Genomic DNA, 16,079 nt, shown 5'->3' with positions numbered 1-16,079 from the left:
AAGGTACTGAAACAAGTTAACGGTCACAGATAGATAATGCTCAAGGTCGCACGCAGAACATGCAGTTGTATACGAGTCGATCAGAGGTTATACACACAACTGATACACCCCGAGAGAGATGTGAAAATATTTAAATGCATGGTAAATGACCTGCAGCAACATCTCCCTCTCTCCCTCTCAACCGATCACTCCATCTACTTTCTATCGTCCTTTAACGCAGATCCAATTAAGTTTAGAGGCAGATGGTTCTCTGCTTCAGGAGAGCATCAAAGACTACAGTTAACTTGCATGTATCACTATTACCTCAATATAGTAGAATGTAATTAAAAATACCACAAAGCAACTGTTTGTTAGCTGACACCGCAAAGTTGTGATTGGAGGAAAACACAGAGAAGCACATCGTAAATACCGTTTGTTAGGGTTTAAACACGTAAACAGTCCTGCACAGGATCAAACATGCGATCCATTCTGTAGTTGTACTATACTGCAGTCACCCCACCTGGTAATACAACACTCTTTAGCTAAGAACATTTCATAAAAATTTATAAGGCGATTGCCAATAACTTTGTGGTCATACCTGAGCCTGTGATCGGATGTATATAAATTTATTGCTCTACATTTGGTGGTCAGCCACATTAAACTCTCTATTCCAACCGTCTTATCGCTGTCAAAGAAAAACGAGTATTTCCCTGGTTCTTGATGCTTCCATATCAACTTTTTCTCGTGGTTCTCTTGCTGTCAGATACTCGTTCACACGTACAAGAACTGTCCTGCACCAGGCAGAAGACATGCAAGTACTCCCTCAATTTCCACGCATTTCGGTGTGATTATCCTCAATTTATAGGTATTTGCCTTCATATTTTGTAATTTTATTGATTTTATGTCACTTCTACCCATGCTACTATGACATCACTTCCCGCTCCGTATTCTAAAATAGCTGTAAACATAGTACAGTTGCCAACACCTAACGCAAATACACTATTTTTGCCGGCCAGAGTGGCCGAGCGGTTCTAGGCGCTAAAGTCCGGAACCGCGTGACCGCTACGGTCGCAGGTTCGAATCCTGCCTCGGGCTTGGATGTGTGTGATGTCCTTAGGTTAGTTAGGTTTAAGTAGTTCAAAGTTCTAGGGGACTGATGACCTCAGAAGTTAAGTCCCATAGTGCTCAGAGCCATTTGAACCATTTGAACCACACTATTTTTCTGGCCAGATGACGTAATATAGCACTTTACTAGAATGCATCCAGTCATCTCCAACCACATGTTCTACAGCTGCAGTGCGTTCGCTCTGCTTTCTGTATTTCTGTGTCTGTACATGTGTTGCGAATGGCTCCCATGACGCAGAGCAGACTCGAGTTAGTGTTCTAGGGTAGGGTGACCAAACGTCCCGGAAAACCGGGATTGTCCCGGTTTTCATCCCTGTGTTCCGGTGTCCCGAAAATTTTCTGGACGCTCAAAAGTCCCGGAATTCAGTTTTTAAATACATTTCGTGAAACTTTCTCAAATTTTTGGGATTTCGCTATATTAAAGGAAATACAACACAAGAAATTAATATATTTTAGCTTATTTGTCTTAAATCTCCATTATCCCATACTAGTAATCAAAGTATCAGTATTGATACACTCAGGGGATAATTTATTTTGAGCGGTACTTCGGCCAACAAGTAGTAAGTCGTATTATTGTAACAGAGCTATGAAACCGTCCGGTCGTCGCGCCACGTACTCACACACCCATTGTCAGAACAGTGTAGTAGTTGATGTCTTGTCAGACAAACTACAATAGTTTTTTCTCATATTAGTGGTATTATTGCTGCAGTACTATGAAACGCAATGCCGAAACGCGACTGCAAGTTCAGTGACTGTTATTCCAAGGAATGGAATTTCGTTAAGAAAGGTCGTTTTGATTACGAAGCAGAGTGTTCCGTATGTAACTGTTTTATTAGTATAAGTCATGGTGGACGTTCCGACATAGTTGATCACATCAGGTCAAAGAAACACATTAACAGATACAGTGCACCGAGCTGCAGTAAAGCTCTACAAAATTATTTTGTGAAACATCAGTCAAGTGAAGAGACGAAAGTTCGAGCAGCCGCGCATACACTAGCCTACCATACGGTAAAACATCACCAAACTTATAGATCTAGTGATTGTACTAATAAGCTGAACAGCATTATGTTTGATGATTCTTCCATTGCAAAAAAGTTTAGTTCAGCAAGAACTAAAGTGTCAGCCTTAGTGAAAGGAGTTATTGCTCCCCAGAGTGTAAAGGAAAGCCTTGAATACATCAAAAAGTCTTCTTTCTACGGGATATCCACTGATGCCAGCAATCATAAGGCCACTAAAATATTTCCATTTGTTGTTCACTTTTTCGATATTAATCAGGGAATTCAGACCAAACTTTTGAAGGTGAGTTCCCTACCTAATGAAACATCTGACAAAATTTCAAGATTTTGTATGAATACTATCGAAATGTTTGATCTTGAGAAAAATAAATGTATGGCATTTTGTGGAGACAACACCAACACAAACTCTGGTGGTTTAAAAAGACAAGGCAAATGCAACGTATTTACCAAATTAATGGCAACATTGCATGAAAACATTGAAGGCATAGGGTGCCCTGCACATGTTTTACACAATAGCGTGCAGACATCTGCTGACAGTTTAATCTGTGATGTTGAAACTATCGTCATGAAGGTATACTCACACTATTACATATATACTGTTAGAACAGAGAGGCTTAAGGAATTCTGTGATTATGTGGGAACTGTGTATATGAATGTAATGTGCCACTCGAAAACTCGCTGGTTATCACTGTTTCCAGCAGTTGAAAGAGTAATCCGCCTGTTTTAACCGTGAAAATATTTTTTCCTAAATGAAGACAAAGTCCCCAAAATATTGGTTCAGTTTTTCAGTAACCCTTCAAGTGAAGCCTACTTATGGTTCATTCAGAGTCAGCTTAGCACTTTGCAGCATGGGATAAAGGAAATTGAGGGAAGCACGAAAAATGTAATAGAGGTAAATGATGTTTTGAAAAATACTCTGGAAACTGTTACTAAGAGGAGAGAACAGCAGTTCATTTCTTTCAATGTTAAAGGTGTCCTTAAAAGAGCAGAAGTATCAGAAGCAGCGGAAAGGAGTTTTAGAGAAGAAGTTAACAAGTTTTATGACACTTGTGTAGAATATCTGAGCAAGTGGAGCGCCTCATATTTACCCTCATCGCCGGTGTTTGATTGGATGTTACTGAAGAGAGTGCCAAAATGGGAAAGTGTTGAAGAGACAGTTTATTATTTGAAGAGTAAAGAGATTGAAATCGATGATTCCATTCTCTTTGATCAGTTCGGCATACTGACAAATTTTATTGAAGAAAGTCTTCACAAGTGGAATGATGAAAAAAAACACCATTGGAATGTCATGAGAAGTGGGTGAGTTTTTTTAAAAGCTGTGACTGTCTTCAGCATTACTCTGAGTTGGTAATAATTGCAAGGTATTTATTTGCAATCCCAGCCCATAATGCCAATGTGGAAAGAATATTTTCGTTCATGAATATCCAGTGAACTGATGAAAGAAACAGAATGGAGTTGGACTCTCTTGAAGCAATCCTGCAGATCCTGTACAACTACAAAATGGATTGTGCCGAGTTTTATCACTGTGTCTCAAAGAACAAAGACAAGATCAAGAAGGCTGGAGGCAGTGAAAAATACCCTTTCCTCCAAGGACAGTCGATTCCATCTACAAGTGCTCACAAGGGATCCTCCCCATCGCACCCCCCTCAGATTTAGTTATATGTTGGCACAGTGGATAGGCCTTGAAAAACTGAACACAGATCGATCGAGAAAACAGGAAGAAGTGTGGAACTATGAAAAAATAAGCAAAATGTACAAACTGAGTAGTCCATGTGCAAGATAGGCAATATTAAGGACAACGTGGGCTCAGGAACGCCTTGGTCCCGTGGTTAGCGTGACCAGCCACAGAACGAGAGGTCCTCGGTTCAAGTCTTCCCTAGAGTGAAAAGATTAACTTTTTATTTTCAGTTTATGTGACAAACTCTTATGTTTTCATCACTTTTTTGGGAGTGATTATCACATCCACAAGAAAACCTAAATCGGGCAAGGTAGAAGAATCTTTTTACCCATTCGCCAAGTGTACTAGTTAGGTGGGTCGATAACATATTCCTGTCATGTGACGCACATGCCGTCACCAGTGTCGTATAGAATATATCAGACGTGTTTTCCTGTGGAGGAATCGGTTGACCTATGACCTTGCGATCAAATGTTTTCGGTTCCCATTGGAGAGGCACGTCCTTTCGTCAACTAATCGCACGGTTTTGCGGTGCGGTCGCAAAACACAGACACTAAACTTATTACAGTGAACAGAGACGTCAATGAACGAACGGACAGATCATAACTTTGCGAAAATAAAGAAAGTAAAATTTTCAGTCGAGGGAAGATTTAAACTAAAAAGACCTCTCGTTCCGCAGCTGCTCATGCTAACCACGGGACCACGGCGCCCGTGAGCTCATAATGTCCTTAATATTGCCTATCTTGCGCATGGACTACTCAGTCTGTATATTTTGTTTATTTTTTCATAGTTCCACACAACTTCTTCCTGTTTTCTCGATTGATCTGTGTTCAGTTTTTCAAGGCCTATCCACTGTGTCAACTTATAACTAAATCTGAGGGGGGTGCGATGGGGATGTTCCCTTGTCAGTAATATTAAAGCTCATGTTAATATTCATTGATTAAAAGTTGAATGGCTGTAAAATTTTGTAAAATCGTAATACATTTCTTTATTACTGTATACGTTTATTAAATGTCATTAATTGTACAGATAATCTACATTATATCAATCTTTTGTATGCTCTTATTAGTTATAATAATCGTGTTAACAAAATGTATCAACAAAACATTAATATTTAAAATTAAGAAACCTGGGCACATGAGGAATGAGGTGTCCATTGGCACCCCGGTGAATGTGTCCCGGTTTTCACCGAAAATAATTTGGTCACCCTATTCTAGGGTGGATCACCAAACGTTATATCTGGAGCGATGTTGGGGTGGGATCTACAATATGCCACATCCAGGATAGGGTTTTGAAGGTGGGTCCACCACACGTTATATCCTGAGTGATGTTTTGATGCAGATGCACGACATGCCACATCCGGGATAGGGCTTGAAGGTCGATCAACCAGGCGTTATTTTCGGAGATGTGTTCTGTGTTCGAAGTTTGATCCACCAGTGGCAGGAGTGGGTAATGGGAGCTGTCTACGACACATGCGATCACAGAAATACAGGAAACAGAGCAAATGCAAGCAACTGTAGCATATGTGGTACTTCCAACATGATGCACTTCCTATCAAAGGACTTAATTGTGTCGGTACCCATCGATAGGAGGCAAGGGGGGAAAAGAAGTATTTGATTGTATGGCGCCATCTGAAACTGCGGGCTGTGTAATGATTGAAAAAGCTATTATATAAATTACTAAAATAGGTGTGAAGATATCAGGTGACAATTGTTTTCAGGAATATATGTATCTGAAAAGCTTTTTAGAAACTAAGTGTGACTTGAAAGAATGGAAGTCTAAACACTCCATGGAAGAAAGGTGGTATTACTTTCTGAAGATAAGCGAAAATCCTGAACGCAAATGCCAACTGCTAAAAATTATGCTAGTATTTCTTTTCTATTCCCAAACACAACGCCACTGTGGAAAGCATATTTCCGTTGGTGTCGGCCCAGTGTGTACTGACGAAAGACATCGACTATTGTTTCTATTTCCGCAAACATCGCCACTGTGGAAAAAGTGTTTTCGCTGATGTCAGCCCGTGGACTGATGAAAGAAATCGGCTGCTGCCATGGACGGTAGAATCAATCTTCACTACAAGCTGACTTTCATGGAGTTTTATAAATATGTAAAAGGAAAATAAGACTTGGTGAAAAAGGTGAAATCTTCCGAAAAATGTGGTGTACCAACTACTTCTGCCGCAACAAGTTCCTTCTATCATATTAAATAAATTTTTTACTTCACTTCTACGCCCCCATCTCAAAGTGTCCCCGACGAAGTCCCAGCTAGATATGGCAACCTATTGTCATTCCTTTCCCTCTCTTAGTAGGCTTTTAGCTGTATAACCACTTGGCAATAGCGGCGTAGACACAGTCACGGAGACATGTATTGCTGTTCTGTAGTAACGAGCGTTATGACGAGTATAAGAGACAGTGACTACTGAAGCCTTATGTCTCTAGGGATGAAAGGACAGTGCAGAGCATTGCAAGGTGACTATTAGGGTTCGAGTCCCGGCCTGACACACAGTTACCGGACAAAGATACTTTCGGTCAGAGGCTTTAGCTACCCTCTGTAATAAAAAAAACTGAGTGAACGGATCAACGAACAACGTGAACGGGTGTCATCGGACGTCCGCCACGAGCAAATTAAACGAACAATATAGAACAAAATGAGATCAACGGAAAAAGGGGGGGGGGGGGGGGAGGAATGATTCTCGCTTAGGGTGCAAAAGGTCCCGGTTTCAAATCCCGGTCGAGCCCTTCATTTTATCCAATTTCCTTAATTTGCGAAGTGAGTATTAATTGTCCTAATTGCCCTATAATTGAACCAAACATGTCGCTGCAGGTAGAATCCAGTGAATTTTAGATCAGTTCATGCAAGAAGATATTCTAATATCCCACGTGGCCTAGGAGACTGTCCAGTTCGAACGGATGTGAGTAAATATTATATTTGTCATCAAAAGCTCCCAGATCACCCTTACACATTAACAAAGTGCTTGTCACTAGATAAAATAAAGTTTTAAAGGAAGAAATTAGAAACATCAATATATTGAATTACAGATGATGAACCGAGAATAATAATGGTGTTATTATATTACTATAATAATGTTTCAGTCTAAGTATTTATTTTACAAAGCCTAAAGCCGCACCGCGCAAAACCGTTAAAAGATGTTCGGCGCATCGTGGCGCGTCTGATTGGTTGATTTGGGAGAGGGGACCAAACTGCGGGGTCATCCGTCCCATCGGATTAAGAAGGAAATCGCCGTGCCCTTTCAAAGGAACAATCCCGGCATTTTCCTGAAGCGATTTGGGAAAATCACGGAAAACCTAAATCAGGATGGCCGGATGCGGGTTTGAATCCTCGTCCTCACGTACCTCGCTACCTCGGTCGGTCAGGCGCGTCTGGTGTGTACGTCAACTCGCGCCGCTCTATGCAGCAAACAACAAGTTTTTCGTTGTGTCAGTAACAAAAGAAACGGTTTGTTCGTGCGCGGCTCTGTTCATCGGTGTTTCTCGTTTTCCATTGTTACTGAAGCACGCTCTTGCACATCGGAACATTGTCGTGTACGTACCACCGCTGTGCTCACTCTCACCGACGTTCTGTGCCGCGCGATTGTGAGTATTCGTTGTGTAACTATATTTAGGGCGGGATTAGGGACTAATTTTGAATTTGGTTTACATAAACCTATTGCTTATTCTACTTTAACCCAGCTTGGTTTAATAATAAGAATGTTGGCAATGGGTTATCCAAGGCTTGCATTTTTCACTTGCTCACGCGTTATTTAAGGCAGTATTATTTACATGTGCAGGTTCAATAATTAATAATTTAAAGGAATCTCAGGATATTAACTTTATGGATTATAATGTAAATTTTATGTCTTTGACTTATGCTTGTTTTCATATTTCTAGACTGTCTTTGTGTGATATACCTTTTTCAGCTGGCTTTTATTCAAAGGATTTAATTTTTGAGATAGATTGTTCTATATGAATTAATTGTTTAATTTTTTCTTTATTTTTCTCTCTACTGGTTTAACAGCTTCTTATTCTTCTCATTTGTTTTATTACTCAATATCTGGTGATAATAAGTTTTTTCAGGATTTTCTTTTGATGATAGGGGTTATTACATGTCATTTGGAATAACGCGGCGAAGTAGGGCCGCGTCCGGTGCCCCATTGGAAAGCGTGCTTTACAAAAGCTGCTCTGCCTCTGCTGCGTGCAGTGTGCGCCGGGCCTAAAGGTTGGGCCGGGACAGGGAAAAGTAGGAAACTCCACTTCCACGATTTTCAAGTTGTAGAAATTGGCGACATATAAGACTACGTCACGTCGTTTTACGAACTTAGTTTTTCCTTAAAAGCTATACCACAGTCTAACATAACAGTCGCGACACTTCGCCTCGATTTTGTTGCCTACAGTGCCAGCAGCGCCCCAAGCGGCCGGTAGGTTGAACTGTGAGTTCGTTGCGATCGTGAAAGCGAGTAGTGATTGTTTATTTTGATTTATACAATGGTTTTTATCATCGGGAGCGTTTGTAGCGCAATAAATTGCAGCAGCAACAGGAAGAAGACGCAACAGCTGCCTTTTTCAGGTTTCCTGAGGATCCTGAGAGGTGTATACCATCATGTTACTAAACTGTATCGTCAGGATTCATTTGCAAACTATATGTGTATAAATGATGAATGTTTCGTTTTAGGAGCAGAAAATGGCTAGTTAATAGCAGACGAGAAGATCTTATGAAGAAAGACCCAGTTTACCTATATAATAATATTAGGTTTTGTTCGCTACATTTCGAACAAAACTCATATGGAATGCAGTACCCACACTGTTTGACATTCCAAATAAGCCACCTCAAATGACGATGAAGAGGAAACTGCCACAAAGATTCGACAGTCAATCTAAAGCTGTAAAACAGTCCTACGACGCAGAAGCAGCCAGTTCAACTCTCCATGTATCAGTGTCAGATTCCTGTGAATCATCAACACAGACCTGCTTTGACGGTGAAGTGGTTAGAATAAGCGCAGCTGTTCGTGTCTTACAAAAGCGTGTAAAGTGTCAGAATGTGCAGATCGCTAGACTTCGAGCGAAACTATTATGGGACAAGGAAAGTGCCTACAGACATTGTTTGAAAATTATTCAAATATTTGGTTTTTCGTGAAATGTAATGTAATCAGCTCAATATAATTTTCAGCATATTTCTCCCACTATTTGGCAGTTGCTTGTCCCACTTAGAACAATATAAAGATGAAGGTCGTACTTGTGGCAACAGGCGACAATGACAAACACAGTGGGCCTACAGAACGATAAACGAGCTGTCGATCGCTTTTGCATGTAGTCTGTGCTTCTTACATGTGAATCTGTGTGTTTATATTCTTTGGATAGCAACGTGGTAAGCTGTAATTCTGTCCAATGTCACAAGTGTTTCTTCAGGAGTGTGTCGTAGCTTGCCACTCTATTATTGGTTTTTGTCCATACTTGCGCTTATTTTAGAATAATTTTTCGAAACATATATGCCTTCTGATACTACACAAACTCTTGGAGGCAAGAAAATAACTCGAATAATTTCGAAATTACGTACGAAATGGATGCAAACAAACATTATTCTTACGACGCGTCTGACGTTCACCTTACCTGCCGCTTGGAGAGCTAGTGTCGCTGCATCTGTCAAACGGCAACAACTTTTACAGCAGGGAGTGTCGAGACTGTTATGTTAGACTGTGGCTATACTTTCCTCGTGAAAAAAGTGAACATCGATCTTTCGTTTCGCATGAGTGTTTAATTCTGTATTGTGTCTCTGTGGATTTTGAGGACAGTATGTGGTTAAAACTTTGATTCTTGTACACATGGTAGTGTAGCATCTTTGCTTATTAATAACTCACTTATCTTTTCCTAATCCGTAACAGTCACTGTGAAATGACGCAACCTGTCAAGCGCGTGCACTTGATTTACGAATTCAGTAGCGAAAAAGTTTGGTAGCGAGCAACTTACTGTCATATACGTTTTGTACTATATATTATTGCTTGTGAAATGTAGCTAAAAGTACAAAATGTTTTTGAAATGGCAGTGGCATTGATATCTGTCTCCGCCCACCAGTAAAAGCGAGTTATTGAGTGGTGTCAATGCTGCAATCGCATGGACGGAGTCACGCTTTTTTAGTGTAATGTCAAATACTGCAGGATAAAAAAATGAATTACTGGCGATCAGCGGAGGACTAGTGTCGTTAGATTTCCTGATAACTCCAAATGTATACGAAGTTTTCTGTCTGTGAAGACCGTTTACACTGGCTATGATTTTACAGTAGGATACACTTGACATTATAAGAGGGAGGTAATTATTTGTTGTCAACATCCTACAATTAGGAGAATATACATTTCGTATTTGGAACTAGAAAAGAAGAACATATTAACCTGAGACTTTGCTGTGGATAGACTCTAGTAAATCAAAAGCTTGTGACACCTACTTAATTGCTTTCAAGTTGGCGATGAACAACGCCAGAGGCCAAAAAACAGAATTACATTTATAGGCGTTTCCGAAAGTTGACTAATTCACAAGATGTTCCATTTCCAAATTTTCACTTTAGTATTTCTGTGAGATTGTACTGCCACAATTTGTAAATAATTACATCTCATGTCCGTCCTTAAGATGCTTCAGTTTCGATTTTTCTATTTTAACAGAAAGAAGGAAGTAAGATTAGGATTTACTGTCCCGCCCATATCGACGCCATTAGAGACGGTTAACAAAAAGAATAACAGGTAGGTTCAGCATACCATCAAACACTGCAGGGCAGGTACACGAATTGCTGTCGATCAATGCACGTGTGTACATCATTGCTGCTTCTCTTCTTCTTTTTGCCCACTTGGCGGACCGAGCTCCGCCTGCAAGGGAATCTCCACTCTTCGACCGCTGATATGCAAGGTCGTAAACAGCATACAGAAGGTGCAGCCATTATTTTTTCACCGCCGGCCAGTCTGCGCTAATCGCCTAGAACAATGACTTCATTACCCTACTGGTATTGTTTTGACAGTGCAGTGACTCGTGGAATTTGAGGCACAGAAGAAATAGGATGTTATGAACTCATCCCATGAATAGCGACAGACATTTAGGAAAGTATTTTTTCCTTTACATAGAGAAGTGAAAGCTTCCCTGAAAATTCTCTGGGGAGAGAGAAACGTCGGGGTAGGGGGACGTTGTCACGTTTGCTGCTGCGTTCCTGCTGTCGAGTGCGCTACGCTTTTCGTAACACAAAAAGATGTATTGTTGCGGTGTGTTTACGGGGCGCCGCTGGGCATCCTCCCGGCTCCTCCAAGGGTGGGGAATATCCTACGCCAGGGCTCGTCGTTCTACCCTGTAGTATACGATAAGGCTGATGCTATTCATGAACAACCAGCGACCCTGGGCAGTGACAGTTTGACTTCAGAATCCGCTTAACGTACACTGCGTAAACCCAAAGCCCCAGTCCACTGCGGTGCCCAGTCTCCGGGATCCCACAGCCAAACCAACACGCATTACATAAGCGAAAACACGTAAACAGGACGACGACATATAGTCAAAACCTAAGCGTCCGGCCATTAGGCGACTCGAGTACTTCATGCACTGCAAGCTGCAGCCTGAAGACACTGTTCAATGCCACAAATGCAGCTGTCATAAGAGAGCCATCCAGCATACAACAGCATGTACCTCACTAGTTTTAAGTTAATAACGTGCCAACCCCGCGAGATGCTACCGCAGCCATACAACGGCAGCTAGGTCGACCGCCACTGCAACAAGTAACCAAGGTCCGTAAAAACTGTAACTGTATGAGCGGCACTTGTGTCTAGGGATGTAGTTGCTCTTGGTGCCGATTGGATCGTGTGCGCTCGGCCCGCTTCGGGTCTGCAGCTCGTAGCGCTTTCTGGTGGCAGACAGCGAAAGCTTACAGACAGTAATCTTCTATGTACTGTTACCGTCTTTTGATTATTGTGCGTTTGTTTATGTTACAACAGCTGTCATTTGCGAAGTGAAAAAATATAGATGCAGTTTTATGCATTGCAACATATGGCGATAATAAAGCTTATAACGCCAAATCGCCCAAGATATAGGAACTTAATATAATTTTCGTAATAATAAACAATAATTACAAGTGGCCGTAACCATTTTCTTTACTTCAGCTGAGAAGCTAAGGAAAACAGGTTTCTGTTTAACGTGCAAATCCTAACTACACTACTGGCCATTAAAATTGCTACAACAGGAAGAAATGCAGATGATAAATGGGTATTCATGGGACAAATATATTATACTAGAACTGACATGTGATTACATATTCACGCAATTTGGGTGCATAGATCCTGAGAAATCAGTACCCAGAACAACCACCTCTGGCCGTAATAACGACCTTGATACGCCTGAGCATTGAGTCAAACAGCTTGGATGACATGTACAGGTACAGCTGCCCATGCAGCTTCAACACGATACCACAGTTCATCAAGAGTAGCGACTGGCGTATTGTGAAGAGCCAGTTGCTCTGCCACCATTGACCAGACGTTTTCAGTTGGTGAGAGATCTGGACAATGTGCTGGCCGGGGCAGCAGTCGAACATTTTCAAAAAAAATGGCTCTGAGCACTATGCGACTTAACATCTATGGTCATCAGTCCCCTAGAACTTAGAACTACTTAAACCTAACTAACCTAAGGACAGCACACAACACCCAGCCATCACGAGGCAGAGAAAATCCCTGACCCCGCCGGGAATCGAACCCGGGCGTGGGAAGCGAGAACGCTACCGCACGACCACGAGATGCGGGCGAACATTTTCTGTATCCATAAAGACCCGTACAGGACCTGCAACATGCGGTCGTACATTATCCTGCTGAAATGTAGGTTTTCGCAGGGATCGAATGAGGGGTAGAGCCACGGGTCGTAACACATCTTAAATGTAACGTCCACTGTTCAAAGTGCCGTCAATGCGAACAAGAGGTGACCGAGACGTGTAACCAGTGGCACCCCATACCATCACGACGGGTGATACGCCAGTATGGCGATGACGAATACACGCTTCCAATGTGCGTTCACCGCGATGTCGCCAAACACGGATGCGACCATCATGATGCTGTAAACAGAACCTGGATTCATCCGAAAAAGTGACGTTTTGCCTTTCGTGCACCCAGATTCGTCGTTGAGTACACCATCGCAGGTGCTCCTGCCTGTGATGCAGCGTCAAGGGTAACCGCAGCCATGGTCTCCGAGCTGATAGTCCATGCTGCTGCAAACGTTGTCGAACTGTTCGTGCAGATGGTTGTTGTCTTGCAAACGTCCCCATCTGTTGACTCAGGGATCGAGACGTGGCTGCACGATCCGTTACAGTCATGCGGACAAGATGCCTGTCATCTCGACCGCTAGTGATACCAAGCCGTTGGGATCCAGCACGGCGTTCCGTATTACCCTCCTGAACCCACCGATTCCATATTCTGCAAACAGTCATTGGCTCTCGACCAACGCGAGCAGCAATGTCGCGATACGATAAACCGCAATCGCGATAGGCTACAATCCGACCTTTATCAAAGTCGGAAACGTGATGGTACGCATTTCTCCACCTTACACGAGGCATCACAACGTTTCACCAGGCAACGCCGGTCAACTGCTGTTTGTGTATGAGAAATCGGTTGGAAGCTTTCCTCATGTCAGCACGTTGTAGGTGTCGCCTCCGGCGCCAACCTTGTGTGAATGCTCTGAAAAGCTAATCATTTGCATATCACAGCATCTTCTTCCTGTCGGTTAAATTTCGCGTCTGTAGCACGTCATTTTCGCGGTGTAGCAATTTGAATGGCCAGTAGTGTACAAATTAAATAACAAGTTCTTTCTCCCTGACTTTTAATCCTGAATGACTCATATCTTCTAACCCAGAAAATAATGGAAAGAACCTTGTTGCCACAACATTCTTTTATTCTCTTGCCGGATATCAGGCTTCTCATATGTGTTTCATACCATATCTCATTAAAATCGAGACTAATGAAATGAAAAAAAAAAATATTTGAATGTTCTGATATAAAATGTCTCATTAACTGTATGCACAATTTAAAATCTAGTTTCTGAGATATTTAGATGTTTACAAATTGTATCAAAGATGCATACTGTCACCTACTCTGTCATGGTTCCCATAGTTAAAAGGTGTGCCTTGACAGTTTGCCTTACTTCTTTAACTCATTTTCATCCGCAGCGACAGTTCTCTTTGCTTTTTATTTGTCAGCAAAAACATTAATGGCAATCAAACATGGGCAGTTTTTATTCTAACCTCACACTATTGTATGGTCTTCATAATCAATGATCATGAATTCCTGCAACACAGTTTGCACCTTGCTGGCAATTTCTTCGTCCGAAACATCTTCAGCAAGAAAATTTCCTAGGTCACTGCTACTGAGGCTAAGAACTACAAAACAGATCACCCAATTTTCAAATATTTTAAGCACTGACAAAACTACACAAACATTGATATTGCACAGATTTTGCTCTAACAATAGACTCAGTAAGGTATCTGCACAGTAGCTTATATCACAAAGCCTGTAGCTGATTCTCCACTCCAATGCAGTCTTTCTGCACCTCCAGGTATATGAAACATAACTATAAGTATTCATGTTATTGGTAGATTAAATCCGCTGAACAAAATGTTACATACAAATTCTGACCAGTGTCCATGACGTTCGTGCAGCCTTCGCCGATAAACATGGGATTCGGGCCAATCTGTCTGCATAGTCCTATGTAGTCAGAAACGTATGGTATTTGTCAGGTAAGATAATAAGGACTGGAACACTTTTCTCGGGAAAAACTACTCGTAGTCTGGGGAGAACATACCTCTATCTTTAGTTGTGGGATCTACTTTCGAGGAATTTTTTCTAATGTCCGTCATTACCATAAACTGTAGGTCCTAAAAACTGCACAAAGGCCTACTCACTTCGGCACCTTGTGATGTGAAGACTGTAACAACGTAAATGAGATTAGCATGCAATTGTGAATATCACGTGGAATGACTCAAACAGCCCCTTGCTCGGAAGTGGGTCGGGCGGGGCCGCCTCGCAGCCGCAGTCTTCCGTTGACGCTCAGACGAAGCCGTGGTTCGGCAAACTGGGCGTACTTCTCGAGCTGCGCTAGGAGTTCGCGGGTTCCAGCCTTACAAATATTATCACTACGTTTAAGGACACGATGACAAAGTTCAGAGGTGCGCCTGACCCCCTAAGTAAAATTATTGTGCTAACGGAAGGAGCAAATACATTACTTGAAACTTCTATTGGGTTCCTCTAGATCCAGGAAAATAAAGATTTTAAACTGGAACGCCAATGGCGTAAAACTCAGTAAGTGCCGCCTGAGGACTTTCTGGACCGGCATGCCACGGATATTGAGCGTCTGACGGAAACCCGCCTTAGTCCAGAAGACCGCTTCTTAATATGGGACTATCCCATAGACAGATTCGACCGTGTGGGCCGCCCGGGCAGCGGTTCTGATAAAAGGCACGTGATTCCCTGCTCTGGATCTACTTCAGACACAGAATGTCGAGACTGCCGGTGTAGAAATCAAAATATGGCCATACCTTCGACAAACCATTTCAGCATACCACCCTTTCCCATGTCTTCCACCATCAAGGAACACGAATGCGAATGGAGCAGTCGATTGAGTTCAGTAACATATGTCAAAATCATTTTTATTATACAAGTAAACCTACCGTGCATACATGTCACCAAAGACAACATTAGACTCTTCTCATATATGAAATCAGAAGTAGGGATTCCCTTAATATTCTTACTAACATTTAGTCCGTTTCCGCAAAATATTTATTGGAGTACCATCGGCCTTTTAGCAATAATTACCCAGGAACAATATACAAAGTAAGAATATCAGGCTACACGCCTCAGAACAAACCAAACATATTAACCACCACATTTCGTCTGTCCAACACAGGAATTTTACATAACAGACATGATATCTCGAAACTATAATCGACATATTATGATGTTTGAACTAACATAGTACATAAGGAACAAATACCTTCCGGGTATAAATATACATACATATCTTCGTCTTTTCCTTCAGCTTTTGTCCCGCGTGCCTGTGGGGTCCGCTACATGGGTCTGTTGTCTCCATTTCGCTCTATCATGGGCAGCACCTGGGGGGATGTTCACTCATTTAAGGTCTTTATGAGTTGTATCAGACCAATGTTGCTTAGGTCGTCCTTTGGGTCTTCTGCCGACGACTTCATGTGTGTAACACGCCCTGGCAATAGAGTCATCACCGGACCATAAATCATGTCCAACCAAATATATATAAGTAGTGGAACGAATTTTGTAT

The sequence above is a fragment of the Schistocerca americana genome, chromosome 2, assembly GCF_021461395.2.
Source record: "Schistocerca americana isolate TAMUIC-IGC-003095 chromosome 2, iqSchAmer2.1, whole genome shotgun sequence".
NCBI lineage: Eukaryota > Metazoa > Arthropoda > Insecta > Orthoptera > Acrididae > Schistocerca > Schistocerca americana.
The sequence above is the reverse complement of the archived record's forward strand: the minus strand, read 5'-3'. Positions refer to the sequence as shown.